The sequence below is a fragment of the Lucilia sericata genome, unplaced genomic scaffold (assembly GCF_015586225.1).
Source record: "Lucilia sericata isolate MDLA Ls3-8-SP2 unplaced genomic scaffold, ASM1558622v1 Contig000165F_arrow, whole genome shotgun sequence".
NCBI lineage: Eukaryota > Metazoa > Arthropoda > Insecta > Diptera > Calliphoridae > Lucilia > Lucilia sericata.
This window is the reverse complement of record NW_023994194.1, coordinates 231,336-256,426: the sequence shown is the minus strand read 5'-3', so window position 1 is coordinate 256,426 and position 25,091 is coordinate 231,336. Positions and strand designations below refer to the sequence as shown.

General features: G+C 33.4%; 1 protein-coding gene across 2 annotated transcripts in view; it reads right to left on the bottom strand.

Annotated features, from left to right (window-relative positions):
- LOC119601450 (homeobox protein caupolican-like) overlaps positions 1-25,091 on the bottom strand; it is a 155,767-nt gene that overhangs the window by 49,602 nt on the left and 81,074 nt on the right. The gene's annotated exons all lie outside the window — the stretch shown is intronic.

The window sequence follows — 25,091 nt, the reverse complement described above, 5'->3', positions numbered from 1 at the left end:
GCCAGCACTGTTTTGTCCATGAAATATATGTTTTTTACCATAGTATTTGCCATTCGTCAAGGTGGTGGGTATCTCTTGTCTTCCTTCAATGTTTAATACCGGAGTTGTAGTCAGCATTATCGCCCAAATAAAAGATGTACTTGGCAAAACCCAAAGTGTTCATCGTGTTTTTCGTACCCAGAGTAGTTTTACTGATATTTATCAGATTATAATCAGATTATTGGTTTCATTTGAGTAACCTTTAGTACATTAATTATATAACAAAATATATAGATCTTCTTTCATATGGATTGGGAGAACTTAGTTGGCATCTTTAGGACGACAATGTTTCAAGTTCAATCTTGTCCTCTTGTACCACTATTACCTTTGTATACCCACCATCAAAAAAGATGGGGTTATATTGATTTTTTCATTTCGTTTGTAATACCTCGAGGTCCACAAAAGTATATATGTTTATTCTGGGTTCTTATTAAATTCTAAGACGATCTAGCCATGTCCGTCCGTCTATTGTGTTGAAAACACGTTAGGGACCGAACGAAAAGAGCTAGAGGGTTGAAATTTTCCACAAATATTTCCTAGGTAAGGTTTGTTGGCATTTGAACCTACTTTGGCTGGATTTATTGCCTGTTCAACTCATTTGCAATGCAATCAATCTATTTCCAGACTTTTCCTTAGACAATGAAACTAGAAATAATACTAAAGGGAAAGCTTATTACCTACGAAATGACCTATCATTTAAGAGCTATTGAATCATATGCAGGTATACATTACTTACTACATCAGCAAAAGATATTACACAAATGGCCGTTGTTCATTAGACAATCTCTAAATTATACGGATAAATAAAACCTTCCAACTCCGAGCTGGATACAATTCAACTTATATGTAGTTGACTAGATTATATCAAAAACTATTAACTCCTTTCAATCCATAAATATTCAAAAATTTATCTATCAATTATAAAAATCAAAATGAAGAATATCATCAATTCATACTATTTTCACACCAACCTAATATATAAACATATATTGCGAAATATCATGATTTTATGCCACAGGACATACAGTACTTATACACAAATACCTTGTACATAAGTACGTTCAGTACAGGATGATGGTGAAACCATTTTAATAGACAACTCGTATAAAATGTGCAGAGCACGCAGCTTTAGCAGTTAACAAATGAAAATCCATCATGGCATCAGGGCTCACACCAAAAACATGAAGATTTAAATACAACTGCTAAAAATAGTACTTAAGTATTCCGTTTTCAAATTTATGCAGCAGCCAGACAAACACATAAAGGCTGACAGTGCGTATGAGTATGAGCATTACACATACTCCTAGTTGCAAAATACTCAAAAGCATGTGAGTATATATGAATGTGTATTCGATTTGACATGTTGATACTGATGAGGACAATGATGATAGAAGGGAAGAAATTTAAATTTTGTTTGTTTGAATGGGAGAACAATACCATATTCGTCTTTCACTAGAATTAATTAAATTTAAAAGTATGATTATTGTTTTATTTTGCATGTGGAATGTGACAACATCTTTTTGAGGTATGTGGAAATCAGTTGAAAGAAAACTTTAATTTTGTGTGGAAATATGTAGAAAAAGGTATATATTTGGATAAATCTTTTTAAAAAAGTTAAGAGGTTTTGTTAAAATTATCTTTTTTACATATCAAAAACTTTTTCCTAAAGTGAGATTTAAAGTGTTCCATATCTATACATGTATGTACACTAGGTACATGGAGCATAAAATAGTAGTTCGAAAAAGTATATCACTTTTTCTCAAGCGTTTAAAGTTTTCGCGGCAAATACTTTAAAATTTTCGATATTTATTCTAATGAAAATTTAAAAATGTTTAATACAAAATCATAAATTTTTGATATCAACAAGAGTATTTGTTTGATCCAAGATATTTACAAGGATTACAAATGTTTAATAAGATATTTTGTGAATACTCTCATAAGTTTATTACAAATAACATAAATTTTCGTCACTACAAAAAAAGCTCTATATGCTTCTGTTTTTGTGTACAAATGAAGAGTTCATTCAAAAAAGTACCAATAATTTTGTCAATGTTAGTCTAAGTAATTTTTGGAAGTGGACCTTATATGGGGGACAAGTTCAGTTTTAGGCCTATCCAGAAAAAACTCCCAATGTGATTTGGATATACAAAAAATTTATTTAGCCTGATTTTTATTTCAATATCTTTAGTTATCAATGAAATAAGCGATTTCCGTAAGTGGATCTTGTATGGCCGATGTGACCAATTATAGACCGATCCGGAAAAAATTGATAGAGTCGTGTATGTATGTACTCCCAAAATATATTTAAGTCGACTATTATATATTATTACCGATATCTTCATTCAGCAATCAAAAATTTGGGTTTATGTGGTTATCGGAAGTAGGCCTTATGTGGGAGTTATATCTTATTATGTACTTATCCGAAAAATATTTTGCAAAGGTGTTTAAACAAAATAGGTTTATGTTGAATATTATTTCAATATCTTTATTTATTAATTAGTTATGCGCATTTAAGAGATTTTCGGTAGTGGACCTTATATGGAAGCTACGACCAATTATATACCGATACAGATCTGCGCTGGTAATATGTTTTCTGTTCATATATCCGCAAAATATCGTGGTGATATCGATACTTTTGACGACGTTATTCGATATATATATAAAAATTAATGTGTGTTTATTTGTTTGTGGATTTGTTTGTTTGAAGTCTATAGACGGCTGAACAGCTGGACCGATTTTCTTGAAATTTTAACAGTATCTTCCTGTATATCTGGAAGGAACTATAAGCTACTTTTCATTTTAAAATTTCAAGTAGGCGAGGTGCCACGCCTACTTATTAAATAACTATTAAAAGTCATATATCTGGTACAATTAGAGTCCTCAAACTTTGACAACTTTGACATCCATAAGAATATTTTTGGACAAAATGGGCGGAATGACTGAATGGGCGTGGCACCTTCCATATTGAGAAAATATTAAATCAGTATATCTCGGAAAATGTAACAGTTAGAGCCCGCAAATTTGGTCGGAGCCACATAAGTCCCAATATAATTAGTTAGGATAAAAAGTGGGCGAACTAGCAGCAGGGGGCGTGGCACCTCCCATATTAATTAAATACACAAATTCGTTTATCTTGGAAACTATTAGAGTTAAAAGCTTAAAATTTTGCACGAAAAACTTTAGCATCCATGTAAATATTTTGGGTAATAAATTAGCGGACTACCAATGGGGGAAGCGGCACCTCCCATATGAATTAAATACAACAAAATATTTTATCTAAGAAACTAATAGAACTAGACTCCTTAAATTTTGCAAAAAAGGACTTTCATATTCATCTGAACCTTTTGGGAACAGCGGACTTTCATCAGGGGGTGACTTGGAAACCCCATATGAATTATATAGAAAAATTTATATATCGAGATACTGTAGAAGCTAGAATCTTCAAATTTTACATGAACATTCATGTGAACACTTAGAGAAAAATTGGCGGACTTTGAATGAATTAAATACAATGCAATATAATTTACATTTTTCAGAGCTTACATTAAAATCCTTATTAGCGTTCGGAAAAATTGGCGAACTTGCAATAATTTGACGGGCATTTCTCATGTGAAAGTGGGTTTTTTTTTTTGCTTTTAGGGTAGCAAAGCACACTGGGTATAGCTAGTTAACTATAAATCCATTTCCGAGACTATGTACTTTTGTATGGGGGCTATGTGAAGTGTTGGATCGATTGTTTTGATATGGAACATAATTAAGCCTTGGGCGATAAAATAACATGGGACAAAATTTATCGAATTATCTTTGGTAGTTTCTGAGAAAACTACATTCGTCTTAACCCGTACGTCCAATTTCGCATAGATGTGCTCTTAATACTATGTGTCCACTCCGAATACGTACCATTATATTAACTTTAGACTTCCTCATTTTGAAGAGATTTCTCGTCAGCTTTAAATTCATATGGGAGGTACCATGCCCTTACTATTTATATTACCCAAATGTTCACAAAGTTATTCATGGAAAATTTGAGGATTCTAGCTCTTATAGACATACGTATTTATGTATTTAGTTCATATGGATTTCAAAGTTGTACGTGCAAAATTTTGAGGATTCTAGCTTTAATAGTTTCTTAGATATACAGAAAATCGTATTTAATTCATATATGTAGGAGAAGCCACGCCCCCTATTGTTGCTACTCCTATTTATTTTGTAAATATTCAAATTGATACTAAAGCGGCTTCGACAAAATTTGAGGACTCCAAATGTTTTATTTTGTCAGATACACTGATATAATATTTTATTTATATAGGTAGTGCCCGACCACCATAACCAGTCCGATCATTATTAAACTGCCCGTGCAAAGTATGAATTCTAGCTGTCACGGTTTCCCAGATATATGAATTTTCGTATTTAATTCATATGGAAGGCGACACAACCCTTGTTGCTATTGTTTCCTTTTGTTTTATTTTGAATCCCAAAATTTTTTGTGTCTATCGATGGCCATTCTAACTAACTCCAATTTGGCCATATTTGAGAAGTTTTAAATATTTCCAACTAATACGGCATTATAACAAAATAGTGGACTTGTCCCCTTGGTAAAGTGTTTCCGATTATTAATTAATCGGCATAATCGAATAAATACTCTTACATTTAGTTTCAAAAAATTAAATATATTTATTTAACATATAATCCAATAGAATTTGCATTACCCAATCTTTTCGGTGGTTTCTATAAAAAAAGGTCTTTATTTGTACAACCGCAAAAAAAGGAAAAAAACAATTCCCTAAATACCTTGTAGTCCTATAATACCACTTTACTTAACATTATTGTTCTTGTACGACAAGCAAGAATAACAATAACAAAACAAATATAACAACAAAAACAAAATGCAAATATGTCCCCAAACAAAATAAACAAAAATAATAAAGCGAATAAAAACAGCAAAAGCTCAAATAAATTATAATTCAAGTTATTTTTGGCGCATCTCCATTTCAACGTTATAGTGTACATTTCTTCAAACAAATGTACAAATATGTACATTGTACAATTTTACTCGTTCACTCAGTGTGACAGAGTGTGTGTTTGTTCGTTTTGAGTGTCTTGTGTAACAGTGTGTGTTAAACAACAATATAACAGTGATTTTATTCAATTTATATTTGTATTATTTGTTGCCGTTGTTGTATAAATGTTGACTATGGCGTCCTTCCGGTTTTTGTTTATTTTTTCTCTCTCTTTTGTCTTGTTTTGTGTGTGTGAATATCTGTGTGCTTTTATTTGTAGTTATTTAAGTGTGTGTGTTATTTTTATGGTAGAAATTTGTTCTTTGGGGTTAAGTTTGTTCTATGAGGGTGAATTAAAAAGGGCTTTGATAAGAAGTTAATGAAATATTATAACTTTCTCTTATTATTGTCAAAATTATCAAATAAATGTAAAGAAAAATATCCAGAAAATTTTAGTAAAATTTTAACTTTTTATATTTAAACGACTTTTAAGACTTATGCCTCATTTTTTTCAAGTCGTCTTTATACACCTCGTTGAATGGTGCAAAATTGTAGCATAAGACTAGACATCATATCATTATTCATGTACAATGGAGTGTTTGTGGATCTTCTGTTGTATCTATGGTTCTATTTCCTTTAAAAGGGAAAAATGAGCAACTTATTTGTATAATATACACTGTGTTTTTGTAAATATGTATGTATTTTGTACTTGTAGGTTTATTTCCGTATTTTGTTTTTGCTTGGCATGCGCTTAAAGGCATACACATGTTAAACATTTACAATCACTTGATATTGTTTATATAAAGGATTTCATTTTTGATATTAAGCTGTAAGAAATTAAACTCAGAATAAAGGCGAAAATTGCAATTTTAGTCATAAAAACATATCAAATTGTCATTAAAGATTTGTCTAAGTAATACAACTGTAAAGAATAATATTTGAACACTTAAAAGAACATGGAATTTAGCTGGGTTAATATTTGACCTGAAATTGAAATAAAGACACCCAATAAATAATAGGATCAATAATACACATCGATGTTAAGAGCTATGTAGAAGAACCTTAAATGGGCCCTTAGTTGCACTTGACATACTAAGCTTTTAAAAGCGTGTTTAAACTAAATTATGGTTTAATAAACAGATGGCCGTGAGCACTATGTTCTCGCTTTAAGCATTAGAAAAATTTACTGGAAATATTAGAAACTTACCAGACACAGAATTTGTCATGATTTTTGAAATACCTGTAGCAATCCGTTGCTAAACAGATGATTCTAAGCCGATTGTACGTTTATTTAATCACAACAGACTGAAGTCCCTAACCGAATACTCTCCAAGAAGTAAGCTTTGCATCATTTCTGTACCATGCCACTAGGAAATAATCGGTAAAAATGCAAAACCGTTCAACGCAACGAGTTGAAATAGTAGGTTGGTTGTTGGTTAACGTGGTATTTTACTGAGCGTAAGCAGTCAAGTAGAGTTGAAAGGACTCTGAACACACCACTCGTTAAATGTAGTATGCAGTGAGTAATTATAGGAGATCATTAAGTTTTGAACCAGATAGCTCACCAAGGTTGGATATGAAGTAGTTGCCAAAGAATTTATTTCTGTTGGAGGCTAGAGCAGGGCATTCGCAATGAAGATTGATGACCATTTTCCTCTTCCATGTCCTTGCGTGTCCGCCTAGCGCCCAGTGTCCGTCTGCTTCTCGTTATAGGCTATATATATATATATATATATATATATATATATATATAAATAATATATAATGCCCTCTGGACTAAAGGGGCCAAGTTAATGTGACCTGCTAGAGCAGGGCATTTGCTGAGAAGATTGATGAACATTTTTTCCTCTTCTCTGTCCTTGCTACTGCAACAGTATACATTGAAGGGGAGACCAAGCCGTCTTTCGTGAGTGATTAGCGCTCAGTGTCCAGTTATTACATCTTATTACATTTTTACATCTTCGATATATCTTGTATCTTCCGGGTTATAGGCTTTTTAGTGCGTTTCTCATTGATATAATGCCACATTAACTTGGCCCCTCTAGTCCAGATTAATCCATCAGCCTTTTGAGGAAAGAACCTGAGAATACTATTTTGGACAGACCCCAATGGAGTTCCTACCGCAACGGCGTTGGAGTCATCCGTTGCAGATCCCTTTCTGGCTAGCTCATCTGTCTGATAATTGCCATAGTCTTCCCTATGCGTAGAAACCCATATTAGAGTAATGTCAGACAGGCGACCTAACCTTAACTGAACCTTCTTTCATTATCTGACTAATAGGGTGGTGGTGGTATATGATTCTAATAAAAGAAGAAGTGGTGCTTGTCTGTCGACAGAAATTCCTATATTGCTCGAATATTGAGATCGAATATTATCGCAAATATTTCTGCTTGAAAAACATTACAGCAGTCGGGAAGAGGGTAGTAGAAACTTACCCCAGCTTCTTCGTAAAAAACACCAGAACCAACACCGTAGTTCATTTTCGAACTATCTGTATAAATCCTAGTTGCATATTCGGTCGTTAGGTAACCATAAACCACCCATTCATGGAAGGAATTCTGACTTTGAAAACTCTATCAAAGTCCATGTGCGGGGTAGTGTAGTCGGATGGCTGGCTCAAGATTGTGGGCCGTACATTTATAATACTATCATGTCCATACATTCTTAATTTTGCAATATAGTGTTCAGAGCTACTGAGAGTGAAGAGAACCATAAAAATTCTATAAGAATATGAAAAGCGTCTTCAGAATGAGCAATTATAAATGTTAATATGATACTTCATGTACACAATTTGACATCCGAATGTAGATGAATGTGGAGCATTTGGGGAGGCTTTCTACGATATCTTGAAAGCAATATTATTATAACATCTTTCACAAACATTGATAGAAATATTTTTGAGGAACTGAGTCGAGGAAACTGAATTTCGAAACATCAAAAGTTTTTCCGACTATCATTATCCATATAAAAAAGTGCACATCAGTGCCGTTAGTTATGATCTGAACCTAACCTAAATAAATTCTTTCATTGTCTAATTTAATTTCAAATTAGTACATATTGTATATGTACAGGAAAATAACTATAAAATATTTAATTTAAAAAGCCCTTTCATAACAAAATATAGAACATACATGTAATCCCAATAACAATATTCATTTGTAAACATCATATAAAACTAATAAAATGGTTTTTCATTCACTTCCGCATACAATGCCAGTCATATTCGTACAACAGCTACAAAAAAAATGAAAAAACTATAACAATTTTCCATTTTTATAGTAATAAAAACACATGTTTTTTGTACGAGTGTAAAAATAGTATAAACAAATTAAAGAATGGAGAATTTAATAAAAGATTACAAAAAAAGTTAAATAATTTTCAATGAAATAAGACAATTTTATAGAGTATTGAATTTAATGAAATAGTAAATATACCGAGTTCTTAAAATCAGATTTTTAGGTAACTGTTAGACAATGTTTCTACTACAGTACGTATGAAGAATATTAGTACACATTTATAATAATCATACGTCACATGTATTGTGGGAAATTAATAAATTGCAAAACATAAGTATGTAAGTACACAACAAGTAAGAACGTATAGTCGAGCATGGCCGACCATATGATACGCTACCCCAGTGAGTATGATAAAAATGTGGATTATTTTTCTAATAATAAAGCATTATACCTTAATTCCAAAATTTGTTGCCAAAAGAAGTGATTTTCTGAAAGAGGGGTTATATGGGGGTAAATGATGATATAAATGCCTTAGTGCTTAACATGAACACCTGCCTTACCGGCCAAGCGCTCCTGAAACCATCTATAAAGAACTCAGGTGGTAGTTTTTGTACATGGCTGTGCCGGTCCATGTTGAAGCACTTTGCTGAAGTACTCGTGCTATCTTATCTTGCGGAATAACAGGCAGCATGAGATCTAAACCCCGACAAGGAAAAAGCAATCACTGGTCTTGCGGTATACCGTTGACCACCCTTTAAGTGTCATGAAAGATTGCATTATTTAGAAAGCAATCCAACTAATGACCCTTTACAGTGCATTCCTTAACCTTTTAAAGCCGGCGCAACCACTCTACTGAGATGGCCCTGTTGAGTCGGCAACAGCACCTATCTTATCTTGCGGAATAACAGGCAGCATGAGATCTAAACCCCGACAAGGAAAAAGCAATCACTGGTCTTGCGGTATACCGTTGACCACCCTTTAAGTGTCATGAAAGATTGCATTATTTAGAAAGCAATCCAACTAATGACCCTTTACAGTGCATTCCTTAACCTTTTAAAGCCGGCGCAACCACTCTACTGAGATGGCCCTGTTGAGTCGGCAACAGCACCTAGAGACGTACTTGGTAGTCTGAAATAACCAGCCAATAAATCAGGATCCCTCTATATGTCAGATAATGTTAAAGGATGTAGGAATTTCCAAAGTCAATTCGAATCCAATAATTGTCCCGACAGGTTGAGTGGCAGGTCTCAACCATAAGTCGGGTAGCATCCTGTTGAGATGGCAACAGCACCGAGAATTTCGGTCACCAACTTACATACATTCTCAGATCATAAAGAACGATCTACGGAATGACAGGGAAGTACCAAGTGTCAACCTGAAAATTGCCCAATCTATATTCAGGAATCAGAATAAGTTCAGAAATCAACCATAAAGGTAAATATGGTCGATTTACGATGACATTAAAGTTACGTATGCAGAATTTCATCAAATGAGGCCTATTCATTACGAAAAATGGCAGTATCATTTAAATTAATATAAAACCTAGATTTGCCGATTTTTGTATAAATTCTACAACATTTAACATAATTTTAAACTCAAAAGCCCTATTTGGGCGGTACGGTTGTCTGGGGGCCAGGCGAAATAATGGACCGATTTCAACCATTTTCAATAGCGTTCGTCCATGGGCCGAATTTCATCAAATTATCTTAAAAATTGCAATAATTTGATGAAATCATGTAGCGTGCGCACAAGTGATTCTGACAGAAAAGGTGTTGCAGAGTTCCATTGTCTCCTCTGCATGTTCAATTTGTTCGTCTACTTTGCTTCTGTCCCGCTCACGTTAGGATCACCCCATAGAGCTTTGTTAGCGTCATGATTGGAATATGTAAGTGTAGTGATTAGAATGGCGGCTATATATTTCAATTTTCGGGTTTTCAATGTAAATCCCCATTGCCGTGTGTTTCCCAGTTTAAAGCTGTCGGTGCAATTACAGTTTCTTGAAGAGGTTCTGCTTGATCACGATCTTCTATCTAGTACAAAAGTCTTACAGTTCGCGATAATTTCTGTCACACTTTCCGTTCAATATATTCAGTCAACGGCTTTGGTTTGTTGATTCTATATATTTTCTGTGGTATTTCCATTTCAGCTTCTGATCAAGTATAACGTCACTAATATCTACATGATAGGATACTAAATTTGAAATACTGTTTAGAGTAAATATCATAAACTTTGAAGGATTTTCCGTAAAGTACTGTAATATATTAAAAATGCTTAACAATTTATGAAATACAACAAACATAAATACTAAAAATAACCTTAATTTTTAATAACAAAACTAATTTTAAATAAATTTTCAACTTAAGGCCAAATTGTTTAAAGATTTCTTAAACAGATTAAACAACTTTTTACAACTAATATAACGAAACAGAGAAAGGAGTAATACAAAATTCTTTGGCAATTCTTAAGAATTTGTTGACTATTTTAGTTTTTGTTTAAGTTTTGTGCAAATTTTTCACTAGTAAAACAAAGTTTGTTTTTATTGCAAACTATTTAAGTAGATAATACCGGAAAAAAAAGTTTCCTAAAATCCCATTTGATTTGTTATATTACAATTTAAATGAAACTTAAGAATACACATTTACACTAACATGTGTAAGTATGTATGTGGATATGTACAATGTTGGAACCCACAATCCACGGTTTGTAAAACATTTTGTTAATTTTACTTTAGTTTCCGGTACTTTCAATGGAATACTTATACATATGTATTGCTATAAGAGTATGAGTTTGTAAGTGTTTTTGTATATTTTTAACTATTTTATTTCTATTTTTTGTATGTTAGTACTTGTACATTAATTTACATAGTTTCTAGAGCAATGTGTCCATGGTCGTAAAATGTTGCAAGTCGGCATTAAATCCTTATTTTACATGAGCTTTTGTATGCCATTGTCTGGCAGTTAACAGAGTTTTTTTTTTATTTCTTACTTAAATTTTTTCCTAAAGAACCAAACAATACATTACATCGACAAAATGCAAAAAAAAAGAAACTCAACCTCAGCTACTTGCATGTAGTGGAATACCAGACAACAACAGTAAGAACAATATTGGTGGCAGCAATAGTAATATGATGAAAATACATACATATAAAAACGAAAATATCACATAACGAACAAAAAAATGGCAACAACAAAGTTTTAAAACTTGTAGAAAACGTTGTAGACAGCGTGTTTTCATTTTATGCGAATTTAGCTGGCACTTCAATAAAAATGTACAACAATAACAACAACAATGTACACATATTGTTAAAGTTCCAGTATAAACACACATGCAACATTCTCACTTACACATACACACTCACACTTACACTTATTTACATGCAAATGGTCTGCAAAGGAAATAAAAGACGAAAAAGCCATCATATCCGTTCATTTACTGGAGACGAGTCATTCATTCTCTATGTATTACAAAGTGTAAATATGGACGATAGACGTGACTGCACATGGTTGTATAGTGGTTGAGTGTTAGTAGTACGATGTCGTAAATATGGTCTCTAATAATAGGCAAAATTTTGATATTTCATTCTAAGATGAAACCAACGAAACCACCAGCCATCTGAAAATCAGTCTAGATACACTGAAAATATGATTTGAGAAAAATTAATATATATAGTACACAGTATTTACATATTTTCAATTTATTTTCACTTGGTCAATAAGTTTTGAACTTAATAATGATTGTTCGATTTTGGTGGGCTTAATCTTTAGTTCAATAGTGATGAAATGCTCTGAAAGTAACATTTTCTAATTTTTACAATCTGAGTGTAAAACTATGAGTATTTGAGATTGATTTTTCTAGAGTTTTAAGTATAATGTAAATGTTGTGGTGTTTAGTTTATGTAAAATGAAAGAACTTTCACCACAAACAACAAACCTCACATAAACATATGTATGTATGTGTTTATGTAGACATAATAAACTAACACATATACATTCAATAAGGATTTTTACTTTTTTTTCGAATAGGCAACATTAAAACTCACTTTTATACATGCACTTTTCCTCTATTATACATTACTATACATTATTATACATTTCATACGTCTACATGGACATCTACATATGTATACATACAGAAGCTTTGAATGCATACATATGTATGTCTAAATCCTTTACATAAAATCTCTAACTTACATATATATGCACTCATGTCTAGGTTATTTTTGTAAACATACACATGTCCCGGCTATTCGAGGGTCTGTTCTGATCAAGAGATTTAAAATGTAGTACCGCCATTGGCTGCAAAAATTACTATGTAACAAGTGCCTGTCCAGATTACAATAGTTTACTACTGCAGAGTTTAGTATGGTACCGGCATTATAGCTACACATATGTCTATTGGAGTTATTGTCTATCACTCAATTTAAATTTTACTGGACATAATTCCTTAGAATTTTCCAATCAATGTTCATGTGGGATGTAGTATCTGTAATAACATCGTTACCCAGATGTTTGGATCTATTTTCGATGAAATCTTGGCAATGATATAAGTAGAAAGTATTGCAGAGTTTCGCTGTCCACTACGAATGCTCTATATTTGTATGAATGGGTTCGTCCAATTTTGTATCGTTATGCCTGTAAATCTATGTAATGTTGACAACATTGCAACAATTCCTTGTCGATATATAAATTTTATACACATCCGTTGTTAACATCTAGACAACGGATGTGTATAAAATTTAGATTTCGACAACGAATTGTTGCAATGTAGACAACGTTTCGACATAGTGTTGCCGTACGTCGTACATTGACAACGGATGTTATTGAAAAATTATAAACTCTTTGGTGTCAATTTGGTACCAGGCGTGTATATTTCTTTTTCCCTCCTTGTACCTTCACTCTGATCTCTGACTTATTCATTCTGAGGAAATCTCTCTTCATGCTCTCGTTAGGGACACGCTATATCAGATACTAAAGCTGTTATTAATACTCTGGTTAGTGTGTACTCCACATCTAGACTTTTCCAGATAATGCCACCGGTCTCTAAACGAGATGGCGATGCATTCAAACATTACCCTTATATGGGTCAAGGGACATGCGATTACATATAGCAATAACATCGTCAACACTTTGGCGAAAGCTGAAACTATGCCGAGCCAACTGGAAACTATGTTGAGCTCTGGATCGTTGCTTATATGAGTATACTTGCTCAATCGTTGTGGATCTACTTCGATCAACTTACTTCAATTATCTATACAGTGTTCAATTAAAACGAATCATTCATTAACTTCTCACATTTGTGTGTGTGCTTGATATTCTCACTAAGCTGGTCGTACTTCCACACTACGTCTATATTCACGTTATTTTTATTTCTCCTCCTGTTTCTTTATTTCATTCTCTTCTCTTCTTTTCCCTTCTCCACACTTCTCTTCACTTCTGTTCTATCTTTCCTTCTAAACTCTCTTGCAGAGGCATCCATTTTACACATTCCGTGGCAGCAGGGACTTCCACTTAGTATTGTGATTTAGAAGACAGAAACAAAATGCCCTGGAGCTGCATGGATGGTTCTTAACTGGGACAAAACGGATCTGGAGTTTTACATTAAAAACTCGGAAATATACTACCGGTTTCCGAGTTTTTAATGTAGATCTCCAATTCCGTTTTCTCTAGCAGGAGTTTCTGTTTCCGGTATGTGATAAGGCACGTAAATATCACACATATTTAACCGTTCAATATGTTCGGCGAAATCGATGACGCCAAAAGACAAGAATCACTCGGGCATGAGTGCTTCTTATATACATTTCGATCGGAATAATGTCTACTCATGACCCCACATATACTCAAGCAACATATATGCTAAATTCCCTGATGCGGTATTGTGATACAAGTTTTGTTCATTGCTGGCCACCAGATTATATAAATGTAAGTAAGAATCAAATTACATGCAAGTGTGTCACAGTTGGACTAAGACCCCATTTTGAATCTATGGTTTTCCTACATATGTACTTAGCACCGAACATCGATATGAATTAAAAATAGTACAAAAAGGTCAAATGATTCAAAATTATATAAACTCGAGTTAACCCAGTAGTAAAACATTTGGAAAAAATACGACAATTATCTAAAACTGAGATTTTAACTCCTCGCTAAATTGCAGGGTTTTTCGTTATGCAGTTTTTGACAGGCATTTTCGAAAAGAACATTGACTTTAATAAAATCTACAATACAAAGGCTTATTATTGTTTATATATGTACATAAGTACTATGTATGTAAAAATGTACGTTTGTACATATGTAACCATGTTTAATATGTATACATAGGATATATAGTCATATTAACGTTACTCGACATACATACATACATATGTACATGTGTATAAAGTTATTCATACGTTAGGCTCATTTCCATTTAAGCCTATAAGGACTCTTACAGTAGCTCACCATCTCTTTGTTTTTGCTTTCCAAAGTCTTTTATTACTCGTCTATGGTGATGACGGCAGAGTCACTCATTCTAAAAGACAAACTGACCAAATACTCGTAGTATTCCAACCAACAAACCATCTTTCTATCCATCCATCTTCTTTTGTTTTTGGTGGTTGTTTGCTTTTCATTGCAACATTTTCTGTTTATGCAAAGACTTTTGTTTTCTTTTTCAGAACGTTTGTTTTGTTTTTCTTTATAGTTGTTATTTGTCAGTGTATGAGTTTGTTTTAAAACATCCTTTAAGCCCCTGTTGAAGAGCTAAATTTCATTTACATTTTTAAAATCTGTATATTCCAGTGGTAGTCTATCATTAATCTTTAGTAAGAGAGTAGACTATATTTATTTTAAAGACAATTGTTTGGAGTGACAAAAAAAATGGTTTGAAAAATGATGTTTGGGAAAATTTAACTCCTTTTTAGTATAGGTCTAAATGTTTGTTAGTTTTAAAGAAGTGACATATATTATGTGTATCTAAGATTTATCAAAACAGATATATAATATTAACCCTTTGGCGGACACAAACTTTTTCGGAGTGCTTCTCCGTAATTTAAAGGATCCACTTCAAATTCTAATTTTAAAACTAGTCAAAGAAGAAACAACCTAAATATGCAATTTTACTGCAAAGCTGATGCTGTCTACTTCAACACGAAAATTGAGTGAGCGTATTGAATTGTAACAAAAATTTAACTCTCTCAGTGGTAAGGTTTACACCATAAGTGCACCAGGCTACTCGGGAGTAGTCGGCAACGAAAGAGGAACTGTACTAGCTTTAAAGGGAAAGGAGCTCTAGGTAATTAATTTGACAACCATTTAACGCAACGAGGACAGAATTAACAAGTGAGAGTGTTATATTCGGTTGTGCCGAATCTCATATACCCACCATCAAACCGTATGCCTTAAAAGGAATACGCCCATATAAATATCAGGGTGATATTACTTATCAAATTAACTGAAGAGGACCTTATATGAGAGATAGGGTTAAAAATTTACCGTTTTTCATAAATTTTTTTAGACTATTTTTGGTTCATACAAAACATCTTTACATCGAATATCACTTCCCGACACTTTCCGCATGAAATTCGGTAGGAAGATTTACGTTCCTATAAATGTTACTTATATAAAATTTCATAACTGTTCACGTATTTTTAAGTCAGCAAAGGTCGTTAAAGTAATTTTCTTATGGGCCGATCCTCAATACATTTGGTAGAGAGGTTTCAATTCGTATTTACATCGCTTTTCTGGTATTTTTAAGCCAGTAATGACCGTTTAAGGAATTTTTTGAGTAGGGTCAATTATAGACCGATCCACATAAAGTTTGATAGAGAGATTTTGGCTTCATTGAAACTTATGTGTGTCGAATTTCATTACTATATTCGTATTTTTAAGTAATGAGAGTTAAAGTCATATTCTGAAGGGTCAATTATGGACCGATCAACATAAAATTAGGTAGGAAGATTTTGGATCATCAGTATACTCGTATTTTTAAGCCAGTAATGAGCGTTAAGGTCATTTTCTGAAGATGACCTTATATGGAGGTAGGATCAATTATGGACCGATCAACATAAAATTTGGTAGAGAGGTTTTGGATCATAAGAGACTTACTTACGTCAAATTTCATTGTTATACTAGATCTTACATGGGGGGTAGGGTCAACTATGGACAAATCCACATAAAACTTGATAGAAAGATTTTGGCTACATTGAAACTTATGTGTGTCGATTTTCATCACTATACTCGTATTTTTAAGCCAGCAATGAGCGTGAAATTAATTTTCTGAAGGGGGGCCGACAGACTAGAGGTACTGGTAGCACCTATATTCCGTGGGATTGCAATCACACCATGATGGTGTCGAAGTCTGTTGGGGAAGTTTGAGGTTAATATGATGGTATGTGTTCTGAGTTGACACATACAGGCACAGCTATACAAAATTGGACATGCGGATCCAGACAAATGTAGATCCAAATATTTCTTGAGTTATATTATGCCCGTAAAACTGTGTGACCACTAAGAATGTGTACCACCATACTAACCTGGAAATTATTTATTCTGAGAAAGTCTCCCGTTCTGATATCGTTGTGGTCACCTCATAGGATTTTAGTGGATCTACCCTCTATTACATTATTATAAGTAAATTCGGCTCTCGTTGCTAAGAGCGGGTTTGCATTCATTAGATTAACTTCCTCAACTTCACTTCTCTTCTTCTCAATTTCTTAGCATATGATGCAGAATTTACGGTTATAGCTCTCTTACAGTTTATTATAGTCCAGCTGACATCGTCCTAGTGGTTGGAAAATATGTTCATTCCATTCCATTTAACACATTCCGTGATAATCCAAACTTTCGCAAATAAGCTCAAGTTGTGACTGGATGGGATTCTCTCGCCCATGTTTTTAACTGGGCTCTCGTTGCTTAAAACCAGTTTGCATTCATTGGGCTAATTTCCTCAACTTCACTTCTACTTATAGCATGTACATATATTAGCTTTTTCATATTCGGTTATCGCCGAGTGTCTTAATTGCCTTCTAGTGATTGGAAAATATGTTAACCTTTGTTGGCTCCATATTTAGTCCAATTCATTTAACATATTCCGTGATAAGCCGAAAATCCACATAGAAGTTTGTGTTGTGATTTTGTTTGCAGAGCTTTTAAACTAAAATCCCAGATATTTCTGGTGTTAGTTTATAACCAGTTCATATGTCCAGTGAACATTGAAGACGTCCTAACAGCAACCAATTCGGTCAATTCGCATTTAGATAAGTGTAGCTTGCTATTAGTGCCGCCTTGTACTGCTTATGGCCCCACTTACATCCTCAACTTCCCAGCTTTTTGAAGCATCATAATTATAAGTCTCTATATTAAACCGTGTATACGGTTTTAATATACGGGACTCTTTACTGACCATTCTTTAATTTTAATTAAAAGAAGACTTACTATAAGATGATTAAGACCATCTGGTGGCTTATATAAAAGCTTGTTCGGCATAACTTATGACTCAGAATGTGATATTCTCTATAAATATTTGTTTTAAAATAATTTAAATTATCGTTCTAAATTAATTTGTTACTAATATTATATAATCCTTTAAGACACTAACCACTTTAAGTTATTATTGTTTATTTATCAATCGTTCTTTTTATTTCCTTATTAAAGCTTTAAACTTTATTACCATAAACAATTGAGAAATCTGTCCTCATAAATGCCATTAAATACAACACTTTTAATGTACTTTTGTTTTATTATTTGTTGTTGTTGTTGCTGTCGTTTTGTATGTGCAATACAAATCTCCTTACCACGTATTTTCTATTGTTTTCTGTTGTTGTTTAAGTGAGTGAGTAAGTGGAGGAATTGAAGGGGAAGCTTTATTACTCGTACAATATAAACAACTTCTTAAATTGTTGGCAAAATTCCGAACTTTTGAACTTGATGCAATAAAAAACCTCATACAACGACGTGAGATAATTCCAGCTGGTGAATGAATGAAAAACCGATGAATTGTAGGAAGGAGGTAAATGCGTGTGGCAAATGCCAACAAGAGCAACAACAACAACAAAACGTACATACAACAAACACTTTCTTCTTCTATAAGGAGTCCAAAAATCTATGATACTGTTGATGCTTTGTTTTATTTTCCAGTTTTGGTAAAAATATTCACCAACATTCTATATAAAATATAAATTCTCACACACAAACGTTTTTGTGGAAAAAAGAGAGATGAACATTTTAAGTGGTTGTAACTGCCAACATGTTCGAAAGTGTATAAAAGAGCAAAAGTAACAAACAAACAAAAAAAACAAAACTTTGCCAGACATCACACACAGAGAAAAAAGCTACGACCAACAAAAAATTGTTTCAAACAAAATCTTTTTGTTAAATTTTTATCTAGGAGTGGGTGTGTATATTTATTTATAAAATGTTCAAATATTTTACTTGAAATACACACACACTTGTATTGCGTACACGTAGAAGACAAAGTGAAAAGTCAGAAAGCAAAAGTGCCCAGTTTAAAGTATTTAAAACTGTTTTCAACAACAATACAACAAGGAATTTTTCCATTAAGGAGTTGTTAGAGTTGGTGGTGGGCTGTTTGTGTGAATAGAATACAAGGAGAACAAAATGAAAGTCCTTAAATAGGGAAGTCAAATGTTAGACGATTTAAGTAACTTACAAATATGCCATATTGTATGCCAGGCGACAAAGTTCTTTAAACTTTTTATTTTGACAAAAAAAGAGACTTTTTTGCGTTATTGTACCCTACAAGCCAGCAAAAAGGTCTTGCTTACAGTTTGACTATAGTTTTGTCCATAGTGTTGACTTAAGTTTTATGTAGACTTTTGTTTAGTATAGTCTATAGTGCATCTAGTGTATAGTCTAGCCTATAGTCTAGTCTATAGTCTAGTCTATAGTCTAGTCTATAGTCTAGTCTATAGTCTAGTCTATAGTCTAGTCTATAGTCTAGTCTATAGTCTAGTCTATAGTCTAGTCTATAGTCTAGTCTATAGTCTAGTCTATAGTCTAGTCTATAGTCTAGTCTATAGTCTAGTCTATAGTCTAGTCTATAGTCTAGTCTATAGTCTAGTCTATAGTCTAGTCTATAGTCTAGTCTATAGTCTAGTCTATAGTCTAGTCTATAGTCTAGTCTATAGTCTAGTCTATAGTCTAGTCTATAGTCTAGTCTATAGTCTAGTCTATAGTCTAGTCTATAGTCTAGTCTATAGTCTAGTCTATCTATAGTCTAGTCTATAGTCTAGTCTATAGTCTAGTCTATAGTCTAGTCTATAGTCTAGTCTATAGTCTAGTCTATAGTCTATAGTCTAGTCTATAGTCTAGTCTATAGTCTAGTCTATAGTCTAGTCTATAGTCTAGTCTATAGTCTAGTCTATAGTCTAGTCTATAGTCTAGTCTATAGTCTAGTCTATAGTCTAGTCTATAGTCTAGTCTATAGTCTAGTCTATAGTCTAGTCTATAGTCTAGTCTATAGTCTAGTCTATAGTCTAGTCTATAGTCTAGTCTATAGTCTAGTCTATAGTCTAGTCTATAGTCTAGTCTTTAGTCTAGTCTATAGTCTAGTCTATAGTCTAGTCTATAGTCTAGTCTATAGTCTAGTCTATAGTCTAGTCTATAGTCTAGTCTATAGTCTAGTCTATAGTCTAGTCTATAGTCTAGTAGTCTAGTCTATAGTCTAGTCTATAGTCTAGTCTATAGTCTAGTCGTTATCGTCTAGTCTATAGTCTAGTCTATAGTCTAGTCTATAGTCTAGTCTATAGTCTAGTCTATAGTCTAGTCTATAGTCTAGTCTATAGTCTAGTCTTATAGTCTAGTCTATAGTCTAGTCTATAGTCTAGTCTATAGTCTAGTCTATAGTCTAGTCTATTAGTCTAGTCTATAGTTCTAGTCTATAGTCTAGTCTATAGTCTAGTCTATAGTCTAGTCTATAGTCTAGTCTATAGTCTAGTTCTATAGGTCTAGTCTATGTCTAGTCTATAGTCTAGTCTATAGTCTAGTCTATAGTCTAGTCTATAGTCTAGTCTATAGTCTAGTCTATAGTCTAGTCTATGTTAGTCCATAGTAGCTAGTCTATAGTCTAGTCTATAGTCTAGTCTATAGTCTAGTCTATAGTCTAGTCTTTAGTCTAGTCTATAGTCTAGTCTATAGTCTAGTCTATAGTCTAGTCTATAGTCTAGTCTATAGCCTAGTCTATAGTTTAGTCTATAGTCTAGTCTATAGTCTAGTCTATAGTCTAGTCTATAGTCTAGTCTATAGTCTAGTCTATAGTCTAGTCTATAGTCTAGTCTATAGTCTAGTCTATAGTCTAGTCTAGTCTATAGTCTAGTCTATAGTCTAGTCTATAGTCTAGTCTATAGTCTAGTCTATAGTCTAGTCTATAGTCTAGTCTATAGTCTAGTCTATAGTCTAGTCTATAGTCTAGTCTATAGTCTAGTCTATAGTCTAGTCTATAGTCTAGTCTATAGTCTAGTCTATAGTCTAGTCTATAGTCTAGTCTATAGTCTAGTCTATAGTCTAGTCTATAGTCTAGTCTATAGTCTAGTCTATAGTCTAGTCTATAGTCTAGTCTATAGTCTATTCTATAGTCTAGTCTATAGTCTATTCTATAGTCTAGTCTATAGTCTAGTCTATAGTCTAGTCTATAGTCTAGCCTATAGTCTAGTCTATAGTCTAGCCTATAGTCTAGTCTATAGTCTAGTCTATAGTCTAGTCTATAGTCTAGTCTATAGTCTAGTCTATAGTCTAGTCTATAGTCTAGTCTATAGTCTAGTCTATAGTCTAGTCTATAGTCTAGTCTATAGTCTAGTCTATAGTCTAGTCTATAGTCTAGTCTATAGTCTAGTCTATAGTCTAGTCTATAGTCTATTCTATAGTCTATTCTATAGTCTAGTCTATAGTCTAGTCTATAGTCTAGTCTATAGTCTAGTCTATAGTATATTCTATAGTCTAGTCTATAGTCTAGTCTATAGTCTAGTCTATAGTCACCTTCAGTTATAGGTGTGTACCAATAGACTTTTTCGTTTAGCGTACCCAAGTTTGACTTACATTTTTTTGTTGTACTTTAACAACTTATTTTTATAACAACTGACAAATGGTGACTTTGGTTAAGTTTTACTTTTTATCGAGCTTTTTTTTCATTTTTCATCTGTTTTTTTGTTGCTGCTAACAACATAATGTTGTTAAATGTAATTCAATTAAGAAATTTTCTTTTCTTATTTAATTTATAAATCAAACTTTTGCTTCCTATAGAATTCATTATGGGCAGTTATCAGATTGTTTCTTTTTATCGACTAAATATTGTCTCCTCATTCAAAATAACTTGAACAAAAAAATCAGTTTTAAACTTAAGGTAAAGTTTTACATGCAGGCGGATTGGATGTGCTATAGGAATTGGAGAGAGTTGTATTATTCATTGAACTTTTTTCAACTGTTGACCAAATACTATGAGTGGCATGTATTGAAATCGATGTTTATCAACCCCATAATAAGAGGGCTGAATAAAACAATATAAAACTTCATTTTTTGTGTAGTTTAAACAAGGTTATTGGCATTGTACTTAATGGTGTGTTTTGTTTGTTGTATTCATGTTATTCAGCAAACATTTTAAGGAGCTATCGGTGAATTTCGTATTAGTTTGATATTTTTTAATATAATATTTCTAATGTATATGCAATATGACTTAAATTCAAAAATAAAAAAACAATAATTTTTTTTTTTCTAAAATTAACAACAATCTTTGTCCACCTTAATTTTTTTTTCGAAATGTATTTTTCACTGGATGAAAGTACACTTAATAAAGTTTAAATATATGTATTGTTAAATTGTCCTTTTTTGAAACATTCAATTTTATAGTGATTTTTTTCCTGTTTAAAAATTGCTAGACTGTATTTTAATTTTTTGATCTCATTTATTTTTATTTTATTTATTTATTTTATTTTTTCTCCTGCACATTCAATTATGTCCACATATGCCAGTCTATACCAGCAGTTGTATAAGAAGTCAATGTATCACTTTTAGTTCTCATTATATCCTACACCACTATAGTGGGAATCGGCTAAAAATCACTTTCTGAGTCGATTAAGTTATGTCCGTCTGTTTGTGTGTCCATAAAAACCTTATGCTCACGCTACGTGTCGAAATTTGCAAGATAATTTGGCACATACTCTTCTTTTAAACGATAATGAAAATTGTTGAAATCAGGAATCTATACAAAGACCAGCAAATCTTGGTTTTATATAAGTTCGTAATGATCGGGTCTTATTTCACTTTTTTGGCAACAAATTGTTAAAATATTTCGGAATTAAGGTTAAATGCTTTATTATTAAAAATAATCCACGTCTTTAACCAGTGAGTATGGTGTAGGGTATCATATTGTTGGCTATTCTCGTCTATACATTCTTACTTCTTTTATACAAATATTGATCGAATAGTGGATCTAAATTCAAGCTTAGAAGGACAGTCTACATGGGGCCTTATGCAAGGTTTATGCATACGTCTGTCTATCTGCCTCATGGCAGTATAAGTATGAAAATAAATAAAAAACTTAGTTGTTATCATATCTGTAGAGATGAATGAATGTCAAAGTTATGCGCTAAAAGGTCCGGTTGTATAGACCTCTTTTTCAATAGGCTTTGTTCTTGGGCCGAAAAATCACATTAATCATAATATCTTGAAAATTGCAGGCCTATACATTGCGAACAAGATTTATCGGTATACTTTAAGGTGAGCGTTACAAACATCGGCACAAACCCATAATATCCTTAACTTTTGAACCGGTACTACTGGTCCGGTAGACCACAGGGCAGAGTTTCGGACTTTGTCTCGTCCCTCTTATAGGAAAGCTATCTTCGTGTTGGCTGTGGTTTAAACCAAAACTCGCGGGAAGAGAATATTGGTTAAAATACTGATACACGGTAAAGTCTATAATTTGCGATGAGTTCGGTGCTGTTGCCGTGACAACACATACCACACAAAGGAGTGACTTAGGACTGAGCGTTTGAGTCAAGTATATATAATACGTGATGGATGTAGGGGTGTATGCGGATTCTGTTAATACCAGATTTACCACAGTGTGTTCTCTATGAGTATTTGATGGATTCGTATTTCGGTCAACTGATAACGTATCTAGGAGAGGGGCTGTTGCCAAAACAGGAGAAACCATCCCATTTGCATGGTTGTAAACAAAAGTTAAGCAACGGTGCAGCAATGGTACAAGATTAGATAGCTCGAGCTCTTGATCTAAGTCGTCTATTAAGCTCACCATGTGGTTTTAAAAGTACAACCGTCAAATAAATCCAATATGACAGGTCTACAAGTAAAGCACCTAGACTTCTTGCGGTTCATGGACGTGTAAAACAGATAATTTATGAGATTGGAACGAGTTATGCAAAATGAAATATGAAGTTCACCATGGCAATGAATGGATCTATTGTTTGTCCAATAGGGGCGCTTGATTTCAATTTAGAATCTAATTTTGACCACCGCTGAGGTAAATTCCATAGCTTTATACTCAAACACAATATATCACAGTTCGCGTATAGAATCCAATTTAACAATCTATTTATGTTTTTTGCGATATCAAACCCGTGCAGTTAAAAGGGTATTAGCGAATCTTAACATAAACAAGAAGGTCAGATGGACTTTATACCATGCCTGTGAGTTGCCTGTATGCTGGAAGATGTGGCATGGTGCACTTTTATCAAAACTAACTGCTTTAGGTGTCGGTAATTACTTCTCTCGATTTACACCGAGCTTTCTCAGGGATTGCTCTATACGGGTTGTTATAGAAGGGATCTCATCAAACAAGTTCAACATAAATTCAGGAGTACCGCTTCGTTCTTATTCCATTCCTTATCTTTATATGTCAAACTTTCAACCCTTTCTACTCTTTTGCAGATTACAGCAACATTTGCCATTCTTATTCTTTCATTTATAGGCCAAGTCCTTTGGAGATTTGGAGCAATAAGGCAAAACATGAATGACTCACTTAATCAATATCTAGTGGCAATCTCTGAATAGGGTCGTGCTTATAGAGAACATTTCAACGCACGTGTGTTTTAACGCACAAACGCACTACTATCTACACCACCTATGTACATCCGACCTAAAATGGAATACAACTCTCATGTATGGACCGGCGCTTTAAAGTATATTTTTGAGCTACTTGACTGCGGACAGGAGAGGGCGAAGATACTTATCGGTGACAGTAGTGTATCTACCTCTTGATTCACTGGAGCATTGTCGTAATGTGGGGTGCATTTCACTATTGTATCGATACTAAAATGGAATGTGTTGTTATGAAATTAGGGAACTTGTTCCCGAAATCCACATATTCACACGTAACACACGTCATTCAGCAAGAACACACCCATGCACTACAGAGAGAATTCGTTCTTTTGTCGTAATGTCCCCATGTGGAACAAACTTCCCAGAGAAGTCTTTCCTGTCACTTACAATTTGGGTAGGTTGAAATCGAATGTCCACAAACACTACTCCCTCTATCCTCCCTCCCATAGCATATTTTCCCAGTTCTAACACAATGCACTGCATGTGTAGGGTTTATCCCCTGAGTGCTGGCCCTAATAACAAAAAAATCTATCGAGAAATCAATCGTATGCCTTAGTACCTAATCTAAAGTGACTTCACACTTTCGTCCAGATCTACTTTAAAACAGACTCAATTGGACGTTAGTATTTTAAAGAAAGGTGAATAGTTGTATTCAAAGTATATAACCAAATAACTAATTCGGGTCTCTTATTCCGAACTACTGGGTTTTGCATGTAAGTATTAACATGTTTGACTCTGTGATTCTCATATACATATATAAGTGTTTG